The sequence below is a fragment of the Hetaerina americana genome, unplaced genomic scaffold, assembly GCF_022747635.1.
Source record: "Hetaerina americana unplaced genomic scaffold, ioHetAmer1.1.p SCAF_26, whole genome shotgun sequence".
Taxonomy (NCBI): domain Eukaryota; kingdom Metazoa; phylum Arthropoda; class Insecta; order Odonata; family Calopterygidae; genus Hetaerina; species Hetaerina americana.
In genome coordinates, this window is record NW_027286830.1 from 6,279,832 (window position 1) to 6,302,365 (window position 22,534).

The 22,534-nt window shown below is 34.8% G+C and overlaps 1 long non-coding RNA gene across 1 annotated transcript; it reads right to left on the bottom strand.

The window, feature by feature from the left end:
* Positions 1-122: 122 nt before the first annotated feature.
* LOC139689630 (uncharacterized) lies at positions 123-13,540 on the bottom strand. Its single transcript, XR_011701342.1, has 3 exons — positions 13,453-13,540; positions 8,592-8,666; positions 123-545 (listed from the first exon to the last, which is right to left on the bottom strand). It is a non-coding gene; the product is annotated as an uncharacterized lncRNA (long non-coding RNA).
* Positions 13,541-22,534: the final 8,994 nt, after the last annotated feature.

Consider the following 22,534-nt stretch of genomic DNA (forward strand, 5'->3'; position numbering starts at 1 on the left):
CCAGCATCGAGACTTTGGTAATTAAAATTTTAATAGGGTTTATAAAAAATATTTTATTTCACCTGAAAATGGTTATAATCAGTTTACAAAAAGATGCAAGCAAAAATTAAATGATTCCCCCTCCTATGATTGATGTCAACAATAAATTGAACATAGAAAAATAATTTACAAACATGCAGGTAATATTCCAGGAGCAGTCTACTTTCGCAGGCGGTGTTACAGGGTTGGAGTTGTGGTTGTAAACAATACATTAGGAAGTTTTGTTTAAGCCACTAGACAATACTTATCCCAGATATCCACCTCCAGAAGTCAACTGCTCACAGAATATGACCCGCAAGTGTGTAAATAGTTTCTATATCCTGTTTATTATTGCTGACAGCCATCTTAAAGAGTGTCCTCTCCTGGTCAAGCGTCAAGGGCAGTTTTGTCTTCCTGATTTGGATGGTGCAGGCCCAATAACACTTATGACACCCATTCCTGAATCTGCATTTCTGGATGAACTGAAAAAGTAAGAGTGTTGACTTATCTGCCCTTGCAATGACGACCTGAAATGAAAGGCATTGTGGAAAAGTTAATACAACAAAGTGGCTTTAGAGAAAAATGCCATTACCATCTAATTCTTTGCTGTTGGCATTGCATGGCCAAGATATAAATTATTCTGTGAACGGTTCAAGATTTTTGGGAAGATACTCTGATGAAATTAAGTATGATGAAGTTGAGAAATTCATCCATGTAAAACAATAGCTATTGAATCCGCTGAGACAACGGATGCAACAACTTGGGGGAATGACTGACGGTGCTCATGAAGAGAATTAAAAATGAAGGAATACGGTGCAAAATATAGCCTAGTATGCGAATGTAGGAAATATATTATGTAACTAGTAAGTTTTACAACCAAAGAGAGATGCATACTGTGGAAGAAGAACACAGAATAATTATGGTAGTACGTGGGAGTATACGATTTACATTCTAAGAATGAAAAAGAGGGTCCCGGTTCCTCAAGTTGTTGTGTAAGTTGTAGTTAAAGTTATCAGGTGTAATGCAGAAACACCCTCCTATGGCAATGATACACAAGATGATACAAAAAATAGTGACTACAGATGATTAAATAGGCACTCGTGAAAATGCAATGCCTAAAATGTGAATAAGCTCTTTAGAAGGGTGTAATGTTAATGACAGCAAAAAATGCAGAAGAGGAAGTCTTCCAATGTGAGCCCATCATATCTGAAGACCTTTAAAATTAATCATTGGAAAAATTTAGATATGATTTTAAAAGTGCTCCTACGTAAAATAAAAACTATATTCTACGCTAGATGACATCAGAGTGCCAGTTACATGATTGCCCAAAAGTTAAGACTATTTTAATTTAAAAATTTGAAGATAATTAATAAGAATTGTCAGAAGCTGAATAATGTTTTTCCTAGAGTTGTATAAACTCTGTCAAAATGTGATTGTATCATTCCAATTCCTAGCCAGTACCCGTGGTCAATGACTCCAAGATTTAGAACCACTTTGTAAAACAAATTTTGCCCTAGCGGGAAAATATCTTGCCAGCATAAGGAAACAACGCAAAGAGTCCTCAAAATATACTCAGTGTAAAAATTAATAACTTCAACAGTAAATTTTACATTAAGCTATATAATTTTTATACTTTTCTCATTGAAAAGGAAATTAACAATCTAACCTTCCATTTCACCTTATTTTACTAATTCTGACTCATCAATTCGATGAGTTTTCCTTTTATTATTGGTGACTGCCCAAGCTTTCTAAATTTATCTTTAGTTTTTGAAATAGTCCCCGCATAGAAAGGAACACTCATGCAAATCTGAGGATTCTAAGAAATTAGAATTGTAATTGCATTTCAAACTTCAGGCCCTATGCATTACAGAAAATAATTGGAAAGTTTGATGAATTTGACAGAGTAATTTTAACACAATTTCTAAAATATCTAAAGGTCTAGTCATGACTAAGTTACCTTTCTTATAAAATCAACACGGTAAAAAAAAGTGAATTCTAATATTTAAAGCAATATGATATTCTATTTCTCAATACCCTGGTTGGGAAGACGAAAATTAAGATATATTTTGAATCTAAACAAGAGTTTAATGAGTAACATGAGCCATATAAGTTGAGGCTTGACTGCATTAATATCTGCATGATGATGGTGTAATTTCAATGAAAGATATGCATTTGAAATTATAGAACTTATGCTGACAAAGTTTAATGTAATTGAAGATGGTTGGACGATGGAAACAAGGATTTTCAAGGATGAAACTTCAAGATGATGAGGATGAAATCAGTCCTAGAAATGATGAAAACAAGGGGTAGACTTATAAAGAAAGACTAAGAGACAAACTAATGTACATAATTTAATTTCCATTCTCAGGAATATAATGAATGTAAGAATAGGTCAAACCTCAATCAAGAAATGAAATTTAATGAAAATTGAAATTACTAAAAAAAAGGTGAGCTAGTTGAGTAATTATATGCTATGAAGAGTGTTCTTCTGGTCAACACAATGTCCCAAATAAAAAAAGGTCATTAATGACTGTAGATTCAACATCAAAAAACAATGTTATGTTACATGGATTGATTAAGTCATTTCAGCTTCATGCAACTACATACTCGTATATATGCACATTAGGGTAATGACATTAGGTGAATGATGAATGAAAAGATGTTCTTAGCAACCAGAAGTTGTTGTAGTTTATGCATGCCATTGGAGAATTAAGGGTGATAGCATTTAAATTCACTGTATAAACACCCAATCAATACACAAGAGCAAAGCAATGTAATGAAACATTAAAAAACAATAATTAAAACATATAAAAGCAAAAATATATGTATAAAAACATGAAAAAGTTTAAAAATAACATAAATCAATAGTATTAAGTGTTGCTTTCAACATAATTTTATACTAATTACATCAAATATTATCATAAATGATAAAAATATTAATTTTGCCATGAAACCTTTGTGAAATTAGAAAAATATATAAATGAGCCAGTGCTAGATATTGGAAATAAAATTTCCATGTGTTGCTAATGAAAAAGTGGGACAAATTGGTACTCATTTCAGAGGTACTTTATTGTCTGTTAGACTGTGTCCTCAAATGATAATGCGCGACCCAGAAAATTGTTCCCAAGAAAAAGTAAAATGCACTCAAAAATGTTGGAATCAAGGAGATATTTTAGGAATCCTGTGTATTGATTTATTAATTGGGTAATTTATAGTCAATCACGATTCCACACGGAAACATACTGTAGGGTTGTACATTCACTACCAGTGAGTGCCGTTACGGTATTATTAAGTGGCATTCATTGCATAAATTTCTTAAGCGTGCATCTATGTTTGATTCATTTCCAATTGCATTTCTTTAAAAATTCAGAATGTATTTCAAACGAGAGCTGCTTGAACTGATATCACTGAGTAGAAAAAAAATATTTCCCCCAAGACTGTTTCCAGAAAATTCAATCATGAGTGAGATGTATGACAGTAGTAGTACTTCCAAATGGCTAATCAAAGCAAGTGACTCCAGTCTTTACTTTTTCCTCCAAGAATGGAGGAAAAAGTAAAGAAGAATACAATGAGAATGAGGAGAATATAAATTTTGAAGGGGTTTCAAGGAGTGGAAACTTGTATGATGAACATTTTTGCCTAATTAGAAGAGAAAAATAAAGAGAGAGGCAGGAGCAGGGCATTTGAGGGAGAAGAGTGAAGGAAAATAAATTGGTAACAGATACCACTTATCTTGAGTGCTTGATGGAACTCCAATATTGTATTAAACAACAATTTTCAACCATAATCTTCAATCCATTTACCATTTGTTAGTTTGAACTGTTCACAGCTGTTGGAAAATCTTATAAAACAGTTTCCCTATTAAAAAAGACTTCTGTAACAGGATTCAGTTCATCGAAACCAAAACCGCAGAAGACTGACCAGAAAGCATTACCTACTCAAGTTTTCCTAGAAATACCCCAGACAAGTTTTTCAAGTCATTAACAATCCTATTTCAGTATGAACTCACCATATTTACCCAACAATATGTTGCCATATCTATTTATTCAACCAAAATAAAACTTGAAAGACCTTTGAAGTGGTTTTCCAACAACCCAGTTTTCGGGGAAAACTTAAAAATTGAAAATAATTCTTTTTCACTAAGAACAAATTCTTTTTAATGAGTTACTTTTAATTTTGTTTTGTTCAAATAAAAAAGCCCTTTAATATCTAGTTCAAAACTCAAGTAATTGAAATCTTTTTATACTCTACCAACACTCATTAACCTCATGTTGTGTTTATTCACCAAATTAGGTGTGAAATAGAAATATTATATTTATGTAATCTTATGATAAATTATTAACGGTGGAAAGTCAAGTTTATTTGGTGAATCAATCTTAAATCAAATTTAAATTTTCATCGATCTCAACAAAAATAAATTTTTACTCTACAATATTCACTCATGACTGCAATGCCCATTTTTAATTATTACTGATTACACCACATTCACATAGAATAGGTGAAGTTGTCTGAAGTCCAGTTTGATAATAATTTCTTCCTTCGGTTAGTAAAACTGATTTAAAAACGTATTCATGAACAAATTCCGTCAAATGTATTTTATAAAAATAATTATTGCACTATTAGGTAACATCGGTTGCATATTGGAACACCATTCCTTGTGTATGGTATATTTAAAGGTTAATAGTTTTAACAAACAACAAATATCACAGTCATTTCTTGCTAATTGTGTGACTGAACTTCATAAGCATACACATGTAATAGGTATTCATTGATAATTATTGAAATGGACATAGGAATTTTTCTATCGATATTCATAATGGTCATCAAAACTTGAATGTTTAATTGGTAATGTTCATCACAAAAAAATTTCATGGTCACCTAAACAAAACAATGCTAGCTGAAATACTGGAAGCTCATTGTCTTCCAGGATTTCTATAAACCTAGTTTCGAGGACAACAGTTAAAAATATACACCATTATCTATAATTGGTAAACACTCAACATTTTTCGAAAATAGCACTGACTCATTTGTATACTTAACTCCATAAGAAATCATACAGAGATGTTGAATACAGTTCACAATAATGTCATTCCTATTTGCCTCGTCTACATTATAGCCCTTTAAAATGCATTATTGATTTTAATGTACACTTAAATAAAGTGCTTTCAGCATCTAGACTTTAAACTTAAGCATTATGAATTTGAAAACAATTGAAACATTTCAATTGCATGACTACACATACTTGAAGCCCTGAAACTCTTTGATTCATGAAAATATTTTTAATAAAAGCTTTCTAATTGAAATTTTTTCATTTATTTCTGGTGAATACACTTTAAGTGCAAATGGAGAGTTCCTAACTTTTGCTAGTTTATTCCTTTTGCAAGAATAATTATAAATATCTTGCAAAACAAATATTGTTGCATAAGAGAAAAATTGAAAAATAGCTCTTCTATAGGTCAATATTTTAGATGCATATTATGCTTGATCCCGCACATAAATACATAAGGACTCCAAGAAACTGATCACAAAGACAATCTTTGAATAACAAACTGCCACATTGTTGAAAAAAGTGATGGCACTCTCTTCTGAAGTGTCTGATTGTCATCACTTTAAATGGATCCACAATTTAAATATAATGAATGGATGCTTAAAACTGAGGGGTACCTGAGTACTTAAACTTGGAGGATCACTGAAATCTGCATTTAAATGGCTATTGTAGACAAGGCAATAGATATGCAGCTACATTCAGGAAACACATATATTAGGTTCTGCTTGATGTGATCACTGATTAGTTCTATGAATAAATGGTTTACAAACCAAATTTAAGTGAAGTAAAAATGGTTCTCCCATCATCATAATTCAATATTATATGCAGTGTATTATAATTAGTTTAAAAACAGACTCATCTCAATAATTCACAAGTAGATCTATAACAGATTCCCCAAATTGAGTTTGAATAAGTATTGAGTAAGAGTTCATTCAGATGCAATGAAATAAAAGCTGAAATATAGGAGTTAGGCCCTTTACTTAATGATATCAACCTTTATCTTTAACACACACATTGAGAACACAGAAAAATTTCAAGGAAAAAATAAAAGATGAAATGTGGAGAAAGGATAAGCATTCTTTGCATTTATGGATGGCATTACTTCATGTACTTGCAGAGAAGAAAGAATATCCTAAAAAACACTACTGACAAGTATGGAGTAGGAGATTGAAAAAAATCTAACTCCAGATGAATTGAATACAAATATGTAAATCAATAATTTGTAGCCATCTAAATGAATATGATCTTTAAATGAGAGTCTGAAGAGATTGACAGAGAACAAGATATAGTTTGAAGAACTGCTACAACCCAACCCTTGGACTGCAAACCTGTAATAATGTTTATGATTCATTCCAATTAATGTCACTTTTGATATTGAGATTAAATGAGTAAATTTTTTAATTGATTAACTATGGATACTCAAGTTATATCTTTTGAATGTAAGGCGAATAAAATAAAATTAATGTTTTCCATTAAGATTATCATAGTCCCATAAAATTTTATAAAAATTTCTGTCCCTCATTGTCATACACTTTGACGCCGACCCCTATGTGATCACATTAAGTGGAATCTAATATACTGGAATATTAGTTGAATATAGTCGGCTGAAGTCATTTTTGCATGATTTTTGTCAAAAGGATGACTATTAGAAATAATTAAATATTGGTAGTTAACTCACAGATTACAGAAACCTCCAATTCTATTGACTCAGTAAAATTTATGGAATTCTATCGGATACAGATTTAAAAAAAATTCAGATGATGGCCCAAGGATTTTCTTCCAACACATAAATAATGCTACTTATTTATAGATCTTCAACAACTAAAATTGTCTTCAATAATCAATTGCAAAAGATTAACATTAAACTTTCTTAAGCCCTCAGTGCAGTTCTCAGTATGTGGTACTTCGTGGTTGGCAGGCCTCATTCACCAATCGATGTACACCCTATGCCCCACTATGCTCTCTTGATTTCAAATTAATTTAATATATATGGTGCCTTTGGTCTCTTAGATAATGAGTCATCCTAATCATTCTGTTTCTGTTTGTCCTCATGGCTTGATATGATCTTCCTATCAAATTTCTCTGGAACCATTAGTGCATCATTCTTTCTTTTTGTTTCATCATAACAGTTGCGAGGGCAAAAGGTCTCACCACCATCTAGTCTCAGTTGTTAGATTTCTTTCTTGAGAAAGAGAAGTAAAAAAGCCACCTAATGGATAGCACCAAATGCATAACACCTAATGGATTCCAAGAGGGTAAAGCTTTTTTTGAGTGAAGATAATATAGACAATTTAGTTTAAGACTTGGATGGAGAAAGAGAAATGAGCATTGGATCTGATATTGCAAGTTCAAATGAGGAAGTTTGGTTGAGAGGCACTTCATTGAAAAGATACCGCCGACCGGGAAGAAGTCCAGGCCTCAAAGAAGATGTCAGGTATGCTCTGTGTGAGGTAAAAGGAGGGATACCATGTACTAATGCTCCAACTGCAATGCAGGCCTATATTTAGAGGATTGTTTCAAATTATATCACACAAGACTGAACTTTGAGAATGGAGGTTTGAAACAAAGGCAAATGATGGACTGAAAATATGAAATATTACGCAAGTAAAATTTTTACTAAATAGAACAAGCAATTTAACATAAGGTTCATTTTTTTATTTTAGAAATACTAAATAAAAATATATAAATTATTTTCAGTGATGCTGCAGAAAGAGAGATAAAAAAAAATTAAATACCATGAGTAGTGCCCAAGCATTTGAATTCCTATACCAGCTTGAAGAGTTTAAAACTGCCTTATTTACTTGAGCACATAAAAATGCCTGTACTAATTAGAAATGCAATTTCTCTAGAGTTGTGTACTTTAAAAATATCGTTACATGAGTAATAAACTTGACCAGGGAGAGAAAACTTCAGGAACAAAAAATGTAGCCCTGGCATTTTGTAAAGTACAGTACAATATACCCATAAGACCTTTACCTGAAGGCTTTTGTGAACTATGAACATTAGTTCTTGAAAATTTTCATGAACTTATTCCATTTTTCAACTTGTGTCAGTTAGTTATCTTACAATATAGCTTAATTGGCAAGTAATTTCATTAATTTTCATTATAGTTTCTACTATAGGCATGTCTTTCATATTTTTGTATGATCCATCCAAATTTCTAAACAATATGTTTGTGCATTGTTTGAGGAAATGCGATTCTCTGGAGGATTTGTCTTACTGTTCCTATATCTATCACAATCTGTTGTTTGAAAATGACCATTTGTTCAATATATTGAAAGAAAACTCAAAATTGATGGTCACCTTAGAGCATGGAGAGGTAACAAGTTTTCTTTCTTTAGGAAAACTAATCACACAGGAAGCAATTGCTGTCAAGATATCAAAGCTGTAGGGACTTGCAAATGAAAATTCAAAATCACTTCAGCCGACTACTATTTCAACCAGTGTTAGCAATCATTAAACTGAAATTATATGTACAATAAATTAGTATAAATAGAGACACAGTGGAAAAGAAAATTCATCTCACCACATTGAATAAGGCTGGTCATTGGGCATACAGCATATTTTAAGGTGCCCTTCACTCCACTCAATGATTTCCAATCTTCCACACACATAAAAAAGAGTAAAGAAGAGCAAATTGAGGAAAAGAAAAATTAATTGATTTCACTCTAAAATCATCATCTATTTAAATGATCTTTGAGTAGAGATCTATGAACATTGTTAGAGGCCAAATTAAAGATGTGAATATGACAAGAATGGAGAAAATAACTTAGAATACAATAACTGTTTGTTATGCCCAAGGACAAGACCTATAGAGTAAACAAAGAAGTTGAATAAACCATGATATAAAAAATATTATTTATAAAATAACAGTGATACTGATGCATGCCTTAATATTATGGAAAATATTCTTTAACTAAGTTCTCATACCATTAATATTTTAATGTATCGAAAGCAAGATTTCCTGAGACAGGTTGGAATGAATGAAATTAATTGCAAGCTGTTATAATAAATTACTTATGGAAGAGTACTCGTTCATTGGGTAAGAAATTCAAGGTTGCTAGGTTCTTTTCCAGTTATCATAGAAATATTTGGAATTATTTTTAGAAATAAATAAATTGAGTGGGTAGGTTCACTGCTGGTAAAAAAGAAAGGTTCCAAGAATGTATTTATAATGTTAACAGGTACTTAACCAACCTAATTTTTCATAATAGGGAGAGAGATCTTGCTCATCTTTGTTAAGATTAAAAATCAATCATCAATTTGGTTTCAGAAAGGGGAAGGGTTTGGGTGATGCCACTGCATTAATGAGGTCACTAATAAAGAGCTTTTTCACTGAGTTAATTGGACAGAATTAAGGAATTTATTACAAAAGATAGGAGTAGACTAATGGCTAAGCAAGAAATACAAAGGCTGTCGCAGACTGCATAGGTATGAATAGTGGTTTGAGATAGGAGATGGGTAGGAGGATTAAGATGGATGATCACTATCACCCATGAAAGTGAGCATCCATTCTCACATACATGGAGGAAATGGTAAGAGAGGCTTGGTAAGAGCTATGGGTATGAATGAAAGTAGATACAAAACTCATAAAATCGATTTTTGGATGATCAAGCTTTATAGAGTGCCATGCTATTATAAGAAGCAAATTAGGTTCACCAGAAATAGGAAGGTACAATAAAATTGTACATCATGAACAACTGCAGGGACAGAGTCCACCTATCTTGAAAGTTTTTTCGACATGAGGATCAAAGTTATAAGCACATTAAAAGAAGAACTACCCCAGATAAAGAATCTTGTACAAATAGGAGTGAGTGGATGACTAGCATTAAGATGAGGACAAGAAATAAGATGAGGAGAAGAAATGGGAGAAAGGACTGATTAAGAGTATATATTTTTGAAATGGAGATAATAAGCAGGATGAAGAGAAAAGCAACTTGGTTATTGTTCAGGTTTACATGCCACCGAGAAACCATAAGGAGGAAGAAGTCGATAGGATATACAATCAGTTAGAGGACATTATCGCATGTGTTCCTGCAGGGAAACATTTGATAGTGATGGGGAATTCAAATGCAACGGTAGGCGAAGGAAGAGATGGTGATGAGGTGGGAGACTACGGTTTAGGCACGAGGAATGACCGCGGGGAGAAAGCAGTTGAGTTCTGTAGGAGCCAGGGGTTAGTCATCACCAACACTTGGTTTAGACACCACAAAAGACGCAGGTATACATGAAAAATGCCAGGTGTCTCAGAAAGGCATCAGTTAGATTATATTCTGGTTGGGCATGGGTTTAGGAACAGTGTGATCAATTCGCACAGCTTCCTGGGAGCGGATGGCTGACTCTGACCACAATTTAGTTGTAGCGTCCATTTCAAAACGATAATGCAGGGGTGGTGGGTTAGAAAATGGAATGTAGAAGCATAATATGGATTGACAAGGATAGAGTACCAGCAGGCTTAAGAGAAAATCATGTAGGATGGTAAAGAGCTGAGTACTATCGAAGAAAAATGGGAATTTATCTAGCAAGGGTTATCGAAAGCCACAAAAGACACAATTGGAACTGTTAACGCTTAAAAGACTAGGAAACCATGGATCACGGATGAGATGATTAAAAAGATGGATGAGAGGAGAAAATGGAAGAATGTAAAGGTAGAGTTAGGCAAAATGAAGTACAAAGAATTGAACAATAAATTGAGGCGGGCAACAAATAAAGCAAAATAAGCATGGTGGAAGACGCAGTGCGAGGATATGGAAAGTCTGCAGAGGAAGGGTGAAATCGGTGCGCTGTACAGCAAAGTTAAATCGTTATCGGGAAGTAAGAAAGGGAGATCAACGATAGCAGTTAGATATAAGGCGGGTAAGGTAATAGTTGACGCAGGGAAGATCCAAGAGAGATGGAAGGAATATATACAAGCACTGTATGGTATAGAACTTAGGCCAACAAGATTAGACATAGAAAATGAACATGACGTATATGAAGATAGCTTAGGGTCAGATGAGTTAGAAAAGGCTTTAAGAGAGATGAAACCAAAGAAGGTCTTGGGGTTAGAGAACATTCCTGCGGAACTACTGAAATGTTCAGGAAAATATGGGAGGGAGAGACTATATGGACTAATTCATAGTATCTATGAGGAAGGAATCTGGCCGGAAGACTTTGTGAGATCAGGGTGAGCTCATATTCCTATAAAAATAGAGGTTACATCATTTTAGGGCTACAGAACAATAAGTTTGATTTCCCACTCAGCTACAATTCTCAGGATCATCAACAAAAGGATAGAGAGAAGGGCAAATGATTACGTAGGGGATGACCAGTTTGGGTTTAGGAAGGGGAGAGGTATGAGTGATGCCATTGCAGTAATGAGATCCCTAATCGAGAGGAATATAGAATATAATCAGGACATATTTGCCTGTTTCATTGATTTTGACAAGGTGTTTAATAGAGTGAATAGGGAAAACTAATGAACATATTGCAGAAAATAGGAATACATTGGAGGGATCGGAGGCTAATCCGCAACCTGCACATGTCTCAGACTGCTCATGTGCGATTGGGGAATGGAGATATGCAAACGCGATAACGGGAAATGATGCTTATTTGAATTCATTTAATCGTTTCCCGTATAAAGATTTTTTAAGAGTATGAAATGATCATAAATTTATGGGTTCTAGAAATAATAAGGCACTAAAAGATGATATAAGAAGACGTTAACATTTGGCGCAATATTATATGAAGTCGCTTTACGGCATCACTAGAACAACTCTCATCATCTTTATTCCCGAGAGTAAAAATTTCACGGTAAATTTTATAGATAATCCCTTTTTCCCTTTCGATATACGATATCATCTCGTATTACACTAAAGAATATTTTCCCCTGAAAAATCTGATAATGTCTAGTAGATGACAATCATAACAAAGCGCTCCCCATTTCCCATCTCGCAGCTATATCGCATACACTGTGATGCATCTAATTCCGATGGCTTTCGTCTGTACTGGCGCCAATCAGATATGCCACGGTCGAGTCTCAACTGGGTAGCTTCGAGTATGTAGTCGGACCCATTGGACTGGGGTTCGAGTCCCTCGCCGGGAGTGGTTGCGATTGCCTCCCCTCCTCGGCATTTTGGGGATGGGTCGGTGGCGTGTTTTGACCGAATGGCTAGTCCTCTAGGATCTCAAACACATTTTACATTTGGATTTCGTACAAATCGTGCTCAAATGGAGTTGGCTCATGCCTGACTTCAGCGTGGTGTGCTGTTTCAATTTAACCTATGAGAAACCGTACTTGAACCCCAATTACACCTCTTAGCAAAATCGTGGAGTGAATAGTTATAACAAAGAGAGGATTAAGAGGGGAGACGAGAGGAAACCGAAAAGCCCGCCCCGTCGCCTATTGTGAGGTGACAAGGGTCGGCGATGTTACGCATAAGGGATTGCCCCACCCCTCCCCATTCGGCCTTTCTTCTGCCAAGCCCTTGCTGGGCGACGAAGGGGCAAAGGAGCACTGCGAGCGAAACTACCATCAATTTACCCTTTGAAGCTAATATCTGCCGTCCGATTCTTCGCACCACCGAGATTACCTTCGTGCAACACACTTCGCTCGCTAAACTTACTCTAATTTATACCATTGGCAACACAAAAAGAGTGAACGCCGAGCCGGCGTGATAATACAGAGGTCATTTGCGATCGTGTTATACGATGGCAGAAACCGTTGATTACGGAAGGAAGATCGGACATCTCGGGGAAAACTGCTGGAAGACGATATCCCCCACAAAACTCCTTACCGAGAGTATTAAAGTACTACCTTCAAAGCATGGGGCGGAACTGGACCCGTAATTGGGGCTAGGTGTCCGATAATTCAAGGGATATATCTTAGAAATATTACATTTTACAGTTTTTTTAGTTCTTTGTATCACTCGATAGACCAAAGTAAAATTGTACTTATTGTCACGATGAAGAGCCTAAAACATGTTAGTCTGAACAATTCATTCTGTAACCTTCTAATCTAACGAGGACATGTTAATATTATTAAGTTTTACCAATACCACATAAAATAATTAGAATTTTAAAATAAGCACACTTATTTTGTCAACATCTCATTGATTGGCAGATCAGCTTCAAAATATTCTGGGATCGTAGAATAAATGACTCTCGAGGGATAAATCTACTACTATAGTCTCCATTACATAATCTACTAGGAAACAAGTGACCACCACTTTACTTTACGACAAGGAGGGGCTGGGGAGGAAACGAAGAGGTGAAAATGTTGGGTTGAGTACTTTGGAAAGATAATTGACTTTTAGGCGTACTCTGGCTCTAATCGGATTCGGGGGCAAAATTTTTAACACTATCTTATATTAAATTAGCACAATTGGTAAAGGGTACTATTTACTCACCGATGTCCCACGCAGTCACCTCCATATCCATTCCTTCGAGATTATCATTCAAATCACTTGCGAAGTTCGGCTCTCAAGGATAAAATCTGTAAAAAGGAAGAATAAAATTAAGATTGAATAGGAATTGAGCTCCTCTCTATATCCATAAAATGTTTTGCCCAGAAGTTCAGAATTATTATTTCCAGCTCGAAATGTCGAAGAAATCCGTAATGCTCTTACCTTTCCATTGCTTCGCGAAGTGAATCCAGCCCTTCCTGCTCTCACCGATTGTGTGAGTATTTCATTCGTCATGCGAGAGGTGGCGATGCGGGCCTACGTCTCCGCCCCTCCACAATACTTACGGGTGAGGGTACAATGCAGCATGAGTGTATATTCTCGAAAGGTGGGTTGGATTCAATCATCCCTGTGTTCCAAAGGATCCACGGGTGACGATTGCATACCTTTCAAAAATTCTAATGGATCCAACCGAGGTCACCATTCTGAGTTATAGGAAGGAACACTGAAGCGTTCTCGGAGCAAGTGAAGGAAGGGGCAAGCAATTAGGGGAAGAAGCTGAGACGGCCACAAATGATGAAACGGTGGGAATGGAAAATTTCTACGGATGACGCAGGGATTCAGCGGGCTAAATGTAATTCATAGGCATGAAGATTAAAAATTAATAAATAATGAATTGAATAATTTTTCTTTCGGTATCATTAGCTTTAACAGTTTCTTATTAACTACGACAGAGCTACAACGGAAACGCCACACCCGTTCTTTATATGTCTCACCTTTGAATTGTCAATGTTTTCTTTATATAAGTTGATGATTAATTCAAATAAAGATGTTGATAGTGAAAAACTTATTAAATTATATCTATTCATAATAAGGCAGAGCTTTCGACCAACTTCTTGCTTATTAAACACTACTAATTAATATTTCATCCCTTATAACCTCACTCTTCATACCCACGGGACTCTTTAATTAGCAGTGATAAACCGATAAAAAGGATGGGGAACAGGGAAAATGATTACTTAGGGGATAATCAGTTTGGGTTCAGGAAGGGGAGAGGTACGCACGATGCCATTTCAGTAATGAGATCATTTATAGAGAGGAATATTTAATGCAATCAGAACGTATTTACCTGCTTCGTATATTCCGAAAAGGTGCTTAATAGAGTGAATTGGAAAAACTAATGAACATATTGCATAAAATGGGAATATGCTAGGGGGATAAGAGGTTACCGCAACCTGTGCATGTCTCAGATTGCTCAGGTAAGATTAGGGGATGGAGAGTCCAGATGGGCAGTTTTAGGGAAGGTTAATGCACACTATCTTGCGGAAGAGACCACAAATTCGGAAAACAAGTCTTGTTGCTCACAAAAACGCACGTTGCTGAATTTTCAGCCAAAAACAGCACACCGGTGATTCCCATCCACCCTACTCTCCGGATCTTACTCCAGTGGACTTTTTCCTATTTCCTAAGTTGAAATCCAACTTGAAAGGACGCCAATGATGCTGTACTGGCGAGAGAAATGATAGTTGCTCCTAGTAGGGTGTGTTATGACCAAAAGATTAAAGGGTAGGAGCCAAGAGGGGACTAAAGTTGGTTCATCTGCTTCCCAGCAAGATGACTGCTAAGGTGTTTGACTTCAGTGGGGTAGTGATTCAGTGATGGTGTCAAATTAGAAAGAGTACAATTTAGTAGAAAGGAATAACTGCGTGGAGAAAAGACCTTGCAAAATATAATAGATAAATGATAACCAGTGCTTGGTTTCAACACCACAGGAGACATCGGTGCACATAACAAATTCGAGGAGATACAGGAAAATATATGACAGTTTATAATATGGTTAAGTATAGATTTAAGAATAGCATGGTCAAATCACATAGTTTCCTGGGAGTTAGATTAAAATTTAGTGCCCATGAAAGTCCAATTTAAGCAAATGAGGAAGGGAGTATGAAAAAATAGAATGTAGAAGACATTCTGGGGCCAAAAGAAGGAAATACCAGGATGAAGCTGAGGAAATATCGAGAGAGGATAAGGGGAGGTGGTGTGGTAGAATAAATACAGGAATATCTCATTTGAGGAATAAAGTAAGCGGCGCATGAAAGAGTGATTGATTAATAGGAAAAGAGTTAGGAAGTCATTGAAAAAAAGAAGATATGATTAGGGAGATGGATGACAGATGGAATTGAATTTGGATGTGGAAAGTGTGAATCCAGAATTAGGGGGAAGAAAGTAAAAAGAACTACACAATAAACTGCTGAGAAACTAATAAGGAAAAGGAATCATGAAGGACAAAGCAGTGCTAGGACATTGACATTTTGCAGAGATGGGGTGAAATGAGAAGGCATGAGGAAGATGAAGGTAGAGTCAGGATGCAACATTGAAAATTCCATTTAAACAATCAGTGATGGGTAAAAAACTATGAGATTGGTAAAATATTAACTGCAGAAGAAGGGATTCTGACAAGATGGAAAAATGTATAGAGGGACTTTATGATATTAACAAATACCAAGGAGTTTTAATATAGAAAGGGAAAAATATGCTGATAAGAATGACTTAGGACCAGAAATACTTAACAGTGGAAGAGGAATGAAATTAAATGGTATTATACTCTTGAAGACTAGTCTGTGTAATAAATGAATTTATTACAGATTTTGAAGAGGAAAAGTAAAATGAGAATAATGTACTGCAAGTAACAAGAAAAAGGCACTAGCTCTACTTTACCCATTCTATAAACAAAAATTATGAAGCATACCTGTATATGTGGGGGATCTGAAAACTTCCCCACCCCTACATAAAGATGGTGGCTTTCTAAAAAAAAGGTGAGGAATGTATTTGCACATGTGTTGAAAGGCACTCTGCAAAATTTCAACCATATAATATATGGTTATTGAAGCAAAAGAAATGCAAAGGGTTTGAGTGAAGGGTGTTGAAATTCAAGGTTTTCACGGAAAAAAATTCAGTGGTCTTTAGAATCAGTGCAATTAGGCATGCAGACATAAACAGGCAACTTGCTTCATATTCTATCTTGTTTCAAGTACTTAACTAAAAAAATACTAAACTGATACAAGGTCTTGTCTTCATCAAACATTGGTCATCGTGACAAAAGACCCTGACAAGAAACCACTAAGAGATACCCTGCAGTTGTCCGTGGTGAAAAAGTAATTTCCTGAGGACACTGACTAATTCACTTAATGTGAATAACTGAGTGTTTTAAGTTGGTTTCTGGCATGTGATTAATGCCTCCTAAAATTGCATGTGCTCCAAGGAACTATTTTTAGCATCTACTTTATGAGGTCTCCAAAATAAAATGATAAGGAGCTCATGTAAGAAAACTTGAAGTTAACCCTAACTATAAAATAATTTTTCATAAACAATCCAAGTTTGTAATTTTTATTGCTTGTCTTATGTGCTTTGTCCCCTGGTGTTTGGTTCCCTCTGAATAATATGTTCTTTAGTATTTGCTCTGGTTAAACCTTACAAATCTCGCATAAATGTAAGTATTAATTATGGCCATGGTAGTTCTTACAGTTTTACTTAAAATAATATTTTAAGTTTATTTAGATTTTATAGCTCCATCAAGGTTCAAATCACTTGACTTTTTAGATTATGTAGACTTCACTCACTTTTCACAGATTTTTACAGATTCTATCACTCATGGATTAATGCAATCTTTATGCGCAACCTTTTTATGCAAAAAAATTATATAATCTGTTTATTGTGGCCTTATCTCAATAAACTTATGAAAGCTACAGGATTCAACCCAAATGTGAGATTAAATGTGAGAATAAAACGTGAGAGTAAAGCTCACATCATACTTAGCCCTATATAAAAAGAGAAGTTTGCATATCAGTATAGCATACTAGTTCCTTTCAATATTCCTCTGAAACATCGATATGTTCAGTCTGTGTCCAGAAAAAACCTAACTTAAGTGATGAACTAACAAATAATAATAATATATGCATATAATAAATTTTAAATAATTTAAGTTAGATGTGCTCATTACTGTGAATACTATACTGAGCATGAACATGAACAACAGACAAAATATTAATGCCTATAACATAGATCATGTAGGATAATACCTGATAGTAGCAGTAAAGCATGTAGAAGTATTCCATTCGCTAGAATTCTAAAGTCACATTCTAAGATCACAGCAGTGTTACTGCTTATATCAGCAAGGACTTGTTAAAATAATTGATCATTATATAAATGACTTGTGCAAAACACTTTAACTACTACTTTGAATGGACCCCATCCCTATGATTCTGGCTAATCAAGTAAAAATTCCACCCATAGCAACCCCCAACTTAGGACTCCATTTTAGGCCATAATCTCACATTCTTATGATTGAGTTCTAAAGATAAATGGCACAGGCTAATTCCTTTCTCTGGACGAAATAATTTTACAAAAGTAAATTAACTGCAGTTATTTTTAATCATCATACCTCTCTTGGACTATATCTAGTGGTTTCATCACTTGACTCTGATTTTTCATGGTTCAGATGAAACTACCTAGAAATAGGCAAAAATATGTAATTAATAATAGCAATCAATCAAACTAAATATAAGAAGAAATTTCAAGCTATTTTCAATTGATGGTTTAATGCAAAATAGCAGTGAGGGCAGAAGCAACAAGATGAATGTCATGGCAATGAAGGGTCTAGCAAATGCTACTTAAGATATTTATTCACAATCTCCGTATATTTCCTGTAAAGTTTTGCTAACTCTTGTACCATTTGCTACAACTGCATAAAAGGTAGTTATTCATGCCTATCTATTCAAGAGGGGGTAAATTTTCATAAAATGCAAGAATAAAATATAAGAATTTTAAATTTACATGCTCATAAGCCTTCCCAGAATATTATTATGCATATCATTTGAGCAGTAGAGGTCATATTTAAATATATTCTTCACATTGAAATGAAGCAATTCATTGATGCATAGGAGAGATTTTCTTACCCTTGGATTCCCTGTTTGAACATATAGGTTTGGTCAGGCCTTGTATTATATCATTCAATTTCACGGAGAAAAAAACGAAACACCAGTATGAGATTTTGAAAATTTTCATCCTTCCTCATCTTTTCTCCAATTTTTACTTTTCATTCAAAATTTCGTTTGTATTTGGAATTTTCATTTTGGGTTGAGTGTAAACATGATACAAGGGAAAAAATAAGATGAAGATGAGGTGCAGTAACTTAGTATCCTTCACCCTTTATTTGGGATGTAACAATTATTTTCATTCACATGGAGTGTTTAATAATGGTATTAATTAACAAGGCTACGTGAATGAAAGGATTTGCCATGTGCTAAACTGGTGAACATTAACACTATCTGAAAAATATTAATTGGTATCACAGGTACTATAAAACTCATTTCTCCATGAGGTAAGTTATAACCTCTCATCAACATCATTTCCATGACTCATATAAAATTACTTAAAAGCCTTATAATTGGAAATTGATTTATATTGTAAATATCTCACCATGTTGCCACCTGACTGCTCATTAAAGAGGCACTTATCTATTTACTCATTGGCTGGGAGGATTTTTAGTTAGCTATTCTGAAAGTTCTTATACTTTTCATTATGTGCCACCCATAATTTTTGCTCAGCCACCAGTGAGAACTGAGTTGCCCAACTGTAAGGCAATGTGGAAAGCCCATGACAGGAGTGATTAATTCATCTTCGGCCACAACTTCTCCCCTCTTCCCTGTTCTTTCTCTTCTTTCTCTGTTCTGTTCAAAACAATGAACTGGCTACGTATTAGGAACTAAATCTAGATTTCATTGCTACTTTTTCAACTTATTTCATCTACCTCCATATAAATACCTAACATCTATCTTTCACTAACAATAGTGCCCTAGACATCATAATAATAGTTGATCTGATTTAGAATATAATATCTATGTATTTATGTATACATGTATTATATGGATAGTAAATTTACAATATCTTGAATTGTCGGTTATTTTCTAAAAAAAGAAGTTTCTTAACCAGTCTTCAATAAAGTCAATGAAAAATTACTTCATCATGTGGCCTTGACAGCTTGACATAAATGTGTAGCATCAATTAAGTAAAAACTCAAACTTAAAGATATGATAAATATTGGTACCAACTCTAAACCATTAACACCAGTTTTTTGTTCTGGATAAACCACAAGGAGGTCTGAACTGTAAACTTACTAGAGAGCCTTAAGGTTTTAACCATTGGCCAGCAGTCTCCTTTACACACAAAAGCTTAGACTGAGTAACTCATTGGGAAGCCAACAAGTTCAAAAGTATCCTGATCGAACGACACTCCAGTAGATTTCAAAAAATTAGTTATGTTTACAAAGAGTAATATAATTGGATATCATCACAGCAAAAAATATATTTGCTAAAAGCTCTTCCAAATTTCTCTGCTGGATGACTTTCATTACAAACAAATTAGGATCATGTTCTTCCTATATGACAGAAAGAGTGAATAAGATTTTTTTCCCTTTTAAAACAATTTTATTGCTGAGATAAATACTGAAAAATGGAATACCTAAAGTTTGAGACATAATATGATATAGTATGATTGCATAGCTTATTCCATTCACAGGGAGAGCTTTGAATTAAAAAAATGAAGGAGACCTATTTATTTTCATAAAATTCCTACTGCTTTGAAAAAACTGGCTTAAGTTAGGTATAAAAAACGAAAGTAATTACATCAAAGGTCATTTTGATAGATGAGGGTGGAGCTCACCAAGCGCTAAACCTAATGGTGGGTGAAATTGACACATCAGGTTAGGGGGGACAATTCCTTTCCCTGGGCCACCTATGGTTTCCCAAGAAGGGAAAATATGGACAACTTTGATACATTAAGAGAAAATAATTGAGCTTTATGAAGACAAAATAAATATGAGTGGCTTTCTGTGTACACCTATACATTTTTTTTTTCAAGGAGAAGTATTGCTATGAAAATATCTCTTGAAAATCAGTCATGAGAGATTGTAATTTGCTGAGGAGCAGTCAATTTTAGAACTAGGGGGTGAAATAAACAATAAACAATATTTTACGCAAAAACAGAACTGAAACAGCATCAATCAATTCAGGAAACCAATGTGATGATGAAAGGACTATAATTTCAATAAAACAATCAAGATTTTCAATAGTAATTTGTGAAATATGAGAAATAAACACCACTATTTTATTTTCTAATTAAAGGTAACAATTTCTAATTAAAGGCAACAACACTTTTGCAATGAGGTATGTATATTTAGTGCTAAAATTATTTTGATATTGTAAATAATTATTTTCTCTGTTGCTACCCTATGGAGGTTGGAAAGAAGGTTTAAGGTTTAAGAGGGAACAATCATTCACCTACTACATTCCTTATAGCTAGGATAGCCCTTTTTGATAGTCTGACAACAAGTCCATTTTCAGCATTAGTAATTGAATAATCACTACACAAAACATAATGGGCTGGTTAGCTATAATAAACGCAATTATTAAATGATCACTGTCTCCAAAAGACTGTTATCTAGTACCTATTATCTTTTCCATCAGCATTGGTAATTCAATAGCTTTCATGAATTTAATATCTTCTAATTATGCTCCGTCACTCACTTGCTCTATTTTTACCACTATTCTTCTTGCCTTCTCCTGCTAATCCATGCAATCTCTCTTCATCTCCAATTCCTGACCATCATCCTAATATTCTAAGTTTATATTCTAATGGTTGAGGTCCTCTTTTGCTTTTTCTTTTCTAAGCTGTGCAGATATTTCATGTGATGATGACCAGGGAGACCTTGTCTGTCTCAATACTGGGATTGATACTCTCCCCTATAGGCAGAACTCTATAGTTGCCAGGACTTATAATAAAATCTGAAGCGATCACTTTTTTGTGAGTCGGTTTTCCATTGCCTTTCTCATTAGTGTTTTTAAAGTGACAAAATCACTTAAATAGCCAGCCTATTGGAGTCAGATGTCTCTGGAGCTGCATCAATGTTGACAGACACTGTGTGGACTAGCTTTCATCTGCCTCCAAACCTTTGATCTGGTATGTGGCACGGATGACCCCACCAGGAGCAATGAGCTGCTGTCAGCACAGTTTGAGAAGTCATTATAACACACAAGCTCTTCCACTATATCATTGTTTTTGTCCATGGAGAAAGTTACCGGCACTAGCAATATAATAATCAAATCACTGAAATATTGCTCAATGGAAGTGCTCGTTCTCTAACATTTCAGCAACTTATGTCAAATAAACTTTCAAAAGAAAAAATTCGAATATCAAGAAGAATGAGAAATCGCTACAAATGTAATATGAATTTCATTTCCAGGTCCTAGAATGTGAAGGAATGGGCATCTAATATAAGAAATCACTCCACATTCCAAAATTATAATTAATTGTATATGAATGAGTGGATATACTGCAACAGGATAAAAGATTCAATCAATTTTGTACTACAAAAACTTCAGGTTTTGGTCAATGAACATCAGGTAGAGACCACTTAAAGCTAGTTTATCGAGTGAACTATGTGCAATTCAGCAGAAAATTTTTCCATTAATGCGGTTGGCACCAAAATAGTCTGATCAATTTTGAACATCATTTCGCCCTGATTTAACCAATTTTTTTGTATTTCTTAAACAAGTCACTGTGAGTATTGTGATAAAATATTAGATGCTAAACTTACCATGTGTGCCACGTATGGGAACGAGTATTAACCGTGAAAATTAGATCATTTTGCACCATTCATTATTATTTTCCAATCATGTCTCTAGCATTCTCATAACTCGTTAGAACAAGAATTTTATCCACGTCACGAGTACATCAACAATTTTCAGGATGATACAGTCGATTGAAAATATTCTTGCCTCCGGTTGGAGTTGAAGTGAACACTTGCGCTATGTTTTGAACGACAAATGACTCTTCAAAGGTAAATAAACATACGGTCGAAGGAATGAAGCGGAGGGTGGGGAATAGGGGTTGGAGATGGGCGACATGAGCGTGTGATTGGTGCGCGGAGAAGTTAAGATCGGGGCAGAGAGAGAGAGAGAGAGTATGGGTGTGAGGAGGGGAAGGCGATGGAGAGGAGAGGAGTCGGCCGGTTCGGCAAGGGAGTTGGGGA